Raw genomic sequence first — 6,324 nt, 5'->3', positions numbered from 1 at the left:
ATATATTCCCTATCATCAGCTCTTTGTTATCACTGGCAAACTTCTCAACACTTTAACAAAATTTTCATTAAGTCTGTGCATACAGACACTTTAAAAAAGTGTCTAGAAACTTGAAGAAACACAGAATGTAGGTATCTAGTAATTTATTTCTAGTCCAATCATTTAAACAGTGTACAGTAGAGAACAGTGATACTTTGCAGCAGTAAGTATCAATTCAAGACAGAAGGTAAGGATTAACTGGGACTGACATTTTCATTTACATGGGGAGGAAAGTCATATCTATTCTTTCTTGCCAAATAAATACTTTCCAAATATTTTATATTAATTTGATTATATTAGCCCCAGAATGAATTCTAGAAACCAAACTTTTTAGCTTAATTTGTCAAGCTGTGGTTGCAATCTGTGACTATAGAAGTCAGTATATTTCATGGGCCAGGGTTTTTATTGCTTTAGAAAATGGAAAAAGTCTACAAAGTTTCTTGTTGTTACATATATTCTGTATTCAGAAAAAGAAAGTACTCTGAGTAACCAAATAATAGAAACTTGGAATCATTTTGGGGTTGTTTTGTGATAAGTGATGGTACTCTTATTCTGAAAATGAAAATATTACAGGAGTTTTAGTTTTAGAATATTGTACCCTTCCAAAATGTTGCAGAGATTAAAAGAATCTGCTAGAGAAGCCTGAAAGACAGATTAACAATAAAGTACCTGCTCTCCTGGCCAGTGTGGATGGCAATCTTTTGTCCTCATACACTGTTAAACTGCAGAGGTTCTGACTGATGCCAGAAGAAAGTGAACCATCTTTCTCTTTCACAATATAACCTTACTATAATGGGCAGAGGATATTCATGGTTAAACTCATTTCTTGCTAGCTCAAAATATGTTAAAAGAATTATTCATCAGTAACAATCAGAAAGAGACAAATACCACAAAAATAAATCAAGGAAGTTGAAGTGGAAAGCTTCAGTCCTAAAGGCCCATAGACCTTGCATTCAGACAGCAGGGTGATGTATGAAAACTCAATACAAACATCTAGGGACTAGAACAACTTGTAAACTAGTTAAACTTTCTGACTTTTCCACCTTTCTTTATAGAAGTGTTCTTTAGACCTACAACAGAATCTGCAAAAAATGTTTTCTTCAACTGAAGTTCAATTAATGGTCATACTAGCTTGAATAAAAATGAGCACTGTTGGGAGGAAGACAAAACATGAGAAATATGGAGTACAGTGGTTTTCTACAATGCAATGTGAAATAAAATGTTTTTCACACACCAAAAGTACATCCAATTCACAAAACACTAACTACTATGCCCTCTGTTCCCTTATTTTTCACCTGTTTATACAGCTCTTACATGGAAGTAAAAATACAAAGCTCTTTCCTACATTTGTTTTGTTCCTATGAAAAATCCCTCTTTTTCCTTCCTAAAATGTTACCATATTGTGTTTCAGGGTAAAAGTACAGATTTTCAACATTACCTCATGAACAGATCATAGAATTCCCCCAAAACTGAGGAAAAATTAGAACTTTTTGTAATACTTTCATACAACATTTAGATCTATACAATTTTAAATGTAAAATATTAACTGGATAACAGCTGCTCCAGATTTGGGTTGTAAATTTTTTTCTTAATAGCCGACTGCAAGGTTGCATTACAAGTATATTTACAAAAGTACAATCCTTTTCCACTTTAATTTGCTTTGTTGACTGCTACAGGTCATTGCAAGGAAGCCAAGGAATGCAAATGAATTAAACTGTTTAATTTTTCTGTTTATAATAGCATAAGAAAACAGTTTTGAACATAATTACCTTGTTCTTTTGCCTTCATTTGGTAAGACATGCAAAGGAACGTACTCTAGTCTTTGAAAGAAGGAAAATACTGCAAACAAAAGTGTTTAAATAGCATTCAGAATGACATATATATCACAAAGTCAAGGAAATTCAAACGGAAAGCTTCAGATTCTTAAACCATGGCCTATGAACATACAAATATTTCAGTAGGCTTTATACAAGAACAATGATCATCTCCAAAGATCCCCAAGCTACAAGTTAGCATTGCATGTAAAATGTTCCACTGCACAGAAATCATTAGGAAGACACATCTGTCCTGTGTAAATGACCTCTTGCTCTTCTGAATTCAGTATAACATTCAGGGCATTTTGTCTCATTTTGTTTATGTCAGATGAAATGACCATCAGAACAATGGATATTCATAACGTACCACTGCAGTAGACTAACTGAGGTAACATTTCTTACACACCACATCCTCAGACATTGTGAAGGCCAGGCTTCAGATACCTACTCTCCCCTTCTTCTACATTAAAGGCTTTATTTGTTTTAGAATATAGGGAAGTTAGACATGCTTCTTTCTTAGTGAGAGTGTATTGCTTTGCTTTTATTCCTTGTATATGGTCAATTTTACATAGCAGAGATAGTAAAGAATCAGCAAAAAAATCTGATTAGCTTAAAAGAACAATCAGAGATAAACAGGTAATTCAGTATTTAGAACCTCTGCTGACAGGGAATCAAAATGCAGTCCTCTCATACATTACTTATACACAGTTGCTCCTCCTGTACCTGCCTTTATAGTTGCTAATATCTTATTGAGTGAGTTGACTTTACCTAATTTAAAGGTATCAGGTTTTGATCCATTTAGCTGCACCTATTGTTGCTACATGGGCAACATGCTATGCTGATCCAGACCATACACTCAGTGACCACCTGACTGCAGGAAAGATGTGCTTAGCACTGCACCTCACAGTCCAAAGCCTTGGATCATCCAGAGCAGTGGCCTTGCTGGCACATGCCACAGTCCTCTCCTTGCTTGCACATGGGGCATCTATTGGAAGGAAACCTGACTCTTGCATTGGAGGACAGGTGGGTCAGGATTTAACCTTTGTGATAGCAGCAGCTATAATTGAACCAAATTTGGCCAATCCCAAATGGATCTGCCAAAATGGTCTCCTATAACAACCTAACCAAGATCAAAAGGCTTTGAATATCTAAAAGGCTGACTGTATTTCTGTATAGTCTAGGATAATTAACTTATTAAATAGAAAAACATTTAATGAAGTATGGAAGACAGCATAGAAATAGGAGTGTTAACAAGGAACTCTTTTCCAGCCATTGTCTTTACAGTGTAGCTCCTTGCTTCCAGCCTTTGTTTCGATTAACTGACCAAGCTGCAGCAAACTCCACCTAAGTGCCCTTGGGTCTCTAAGTGGTTCCTTCTGTTCTTTAAAGTCCTGCCCAGCTGCTTATCCCCTGCATGATCTGCAGCTCCTAGCTCAAAGCAGCAGCTCACCAGTCTAACCCCCCTTCTAGCCCCTGTACCCGTCTTCCTCAAACCTACCTCAGGGCCTTTCCCCTACCACACTTTACCCCTCCTGCCCTGGCAGGATAGCTGAGAGCAAACAAAACTATTTCCATCTATCACAACAGTATAAAAACAACTATTAGAGATGTTAAGTTCTTGAGGGGGAGAGGGGTGCTAGGGGGAAGAATATTGTTGCTACTGTCAGCACTGCAGAAGTTACCAAGCATATTATAATAACTTCTTGCTGATACAAGCTTTGAAAAGCAAATATGTGAGGTGTCATTTGGCAAAGAAATAGCAATGAAATCTTAATCTACATTCATACTGTGATGCCTGACTGAACTGGAAGTGGGGTAGTAGAATCCAGACAGGGATATGCCTGATGGATACTACGGAGTTCCTGAACTCCCCAGTGCAGGCAGTCTGCAGGGGAACCAGGGACATGCTGCAGGCTCTAGGTAGAAAGATATAGGGCTTTCAGAATGAGTCACCCAACAAAATGTCACATCAGCAAAGCAGACTCTTTGTCATTAATTACTGTATCAAGATACTTAATTCATCACTTCGTCATAGTACTTTTACACTGTCTTTAACCAAGCCTTTCAAAATCCTTTCAATTTTTACATTTCTGAAGAGAGAAATGTTCTATTAAGGCCTTAAAATCAGGAGCAAAAAAGCTTACTAGACTAAATTTGCCAAACCAAAGCCAGAATTAGAACAAGAGAAAACCTGCATAAAAACGGATATTGTTTTAACAAACACTTTGAAGAAACACTATTTCCTATAGTGTGCCAACTTTCATATGATATCAATATTTGAAGGCAGAGAAGTGAACATTAAAGCATCAGTTATTGTCTAATACACCATTTGACCAAAATGATCTGCTTTGCATATTTCCAATCTAAAAAGCTTCTTTCATGTGCAATTAAAGGCACCTTCAATCTGAAGCTTAGATTTCACAGTCAATAACCAACAGCTTGTTGCAATCTGTCCAAGTCTGTTTACACAGAAAAAAGCAGTTTTCTTGCTCCACCTGTGAAAGAATGGGCACAACATCCTTTAAGCTTTAATAAACAGAGGAGTAGAAGAAATAGTCTGATTTCTAATATGAGATGCACACAGATGTATCTCAGAATAGGAAGTTTCTGGGCAAAATAACCCATAGCCCTCCTCCTGTTATCATTTAACACTCAAGAATACTTTGAGTTTCTAGAATAACATACCTTTTTCAGAGAAATTGGCTTGATCAAGTAGCTGTGGAAATCAAGATAGCAATCACATATTTGAGATCTGAGCTGTGGCACTGAAATAAGTTTTCAGCTTTTTCTTCTTTTCCCTGAGAGGCTATTAGATAAGAATTACATTTATCAAAGTTATCTTTCTTTATTGTAACCTATCCTTCAACAAATATAAGCTTTATTATATATCAGATAAGACTATTTTAATACTACAAATAGCATAAGAAAACCTTTTAATATCTTGTAAAGGAAATGTAAGTAGTACTGAGTCACTGACTAGGTCTCCCATCCTCCCAGTAAAAGTTAGTTTTGTCCTTAGAAGCAGGGCAAAAATTGCTTTTTTAATCTGCTCATTTGCACACTCTCTTGTGCCTAATAGTCCACAACAAGGAACTGTAAAACTTCTCATGCATAAATTACATTAAACTTTATAGCAAATATTGCTATCTTTTCTGATCCATGCTAAATTATTTTTCTACTCCTTCTAAAAGATACGTAAAGCCTCCCCTTTTATAGGCTTGGCTTCCTGATGGAAAGCTGCTATCACCTCTGTTGCTACCTCTACATTTCATGTAGCAAAAGTAGCTTGCTAAAAATAGGCAACCATTACTTTTACCATATGGCTTCCGGAATCTTTGGACATTGGATCAATTCACACACCCCCAAATACTGTACCCCACATGCATTAAAAAAACCAAACCAAAACAAAAAAACCAACCTATGCTAGATTACTGTTTATACATGAGGGAGAAGCAAGAGCAGGGCTGTTCCCTCAGGGAAAGCAAGCTGGGAGCTGAGAGGAGCTGCAACACAGGCCAGCAGCCTCACCAACATGGCGCCATCCCACAGCACCGGCAGTGGGCAAACAAGCAGGCAGGTGAGAGCAGCAGGTCTTACCAACAGGCTGGTGACAACCAAGCACACCAGGGCCACAGGCCAGCCCCCAGTCCAGCCAGGGACATCACACAGCCCCTCAGGAACAAAAGAAGAACAGGCCCCAGCCTGAGTTTATATGGAATCCCTGTTCTGAGAAGGCCTCAGGTGAGGCTGGTCAGGGCACTTAAGACCTATTAGTGCACTCAGGGCTTTGACATTATTCACCAAAAACCTTTTTTCTTTCAGGTGCTGTATTTTTGTTATATTGCAACATGCCACTCTGCATGCGAATATTTTGCAATAAATGATACAGGTGGACATTGTACCCATTTGGTACGTAACACTCCGGCTCTTCGCAGAGTCATTCATGGCTTTTCAGATGTGGTTTGTATTAGAGTGGTATATTTTTTACTGGAAGCTGCTTTGTTACACAACCATTCTTTAAGTATATTTTAGGGACATTTCTGAGACGCTTCATCATTATGGGTATCACAGTATTTTCAGCATATCAGTGCATATGTCTGTGGGTAAGTGAGTCAGAAAAGTACTTGTAGAAGTATCATTTTAAATTTACTTCTGCAGTGGCTTAAACTTCAGTGACTTCTTCCACACAAGGCACTACATTAACTCTCACAAGAAAGGTCATGTTGCTGACATTGTGCAAATATTGTGACAGTTGAAATACATGGAAAAATACATTTTCCTGCATTTTGAAGAACTTAAGGTTGATGTTTTGGGTGTGAGTTTATTTTAAACAGAAGTTTAGCAATGTCCCTCTTTGAAAATCAGAGGGGTTTTTTGAAAACTGTTCCTTTCCCCACACTTTCTCCAGAGGAATTTGGTCTATTAGAACATATTGTTTCACTTCTGATGAGATCACTGCTATTATTGGAAA

General features: G+C 37.5%; 1 long non-coding RNA gene across 2 annotated transcripts; it reads right to left on the bottom strand.

Annotated features, from left to right (window-relative positions):
* Positions 1-1,807: 1,807 nt before the first annotated feature.
* Positions 1,808-5,520, bottom strand: LOC148052294 (uncharacterized). Of its 2 annotated transcripts, none has more exons than XR_015698879.1 (3): positions 5,451-5,520; positions 4,539-4,659; positions 1,808-1,878 (listed from the first exon to the last, which is right to left on the bottom strand). It is a non-coding gene; the product is annotated as an uncharacterized LOC148052294 (long non-coding RNA). The 2 variants fall into 2 exon arrangements; XR_015698880.1 differs by lacking the exon at positions 1,808-1,878 and adding an exon at positions 1,954-4,348.
* Positions 5,521-6,324: the final 804 nt, after the last annotated feature.

The sequence above is a fragment of the Nipponia nippon genome, unplaced genomic scaffold, assembly GCF_047370975.1.
Source record: "Nipponia nippon isolate SJK-2023a ecotype South Korea unplaced genomic scaffold, ASM4737097v1 scaffold_5, whole genome shotgun sequence".
Classification (NCBI taxonomy): domain Eukaryota; kingdom Metazoa; phylum Chordata; class Aves; order Pelecaniformes; family Threskiornithidae; genus Nipponia; species Nipponia nippon.
Note: the sequence above shows the minus strand (reverse complement) of the source record. Positions and strands in the feature narration are given on the sequence as shown.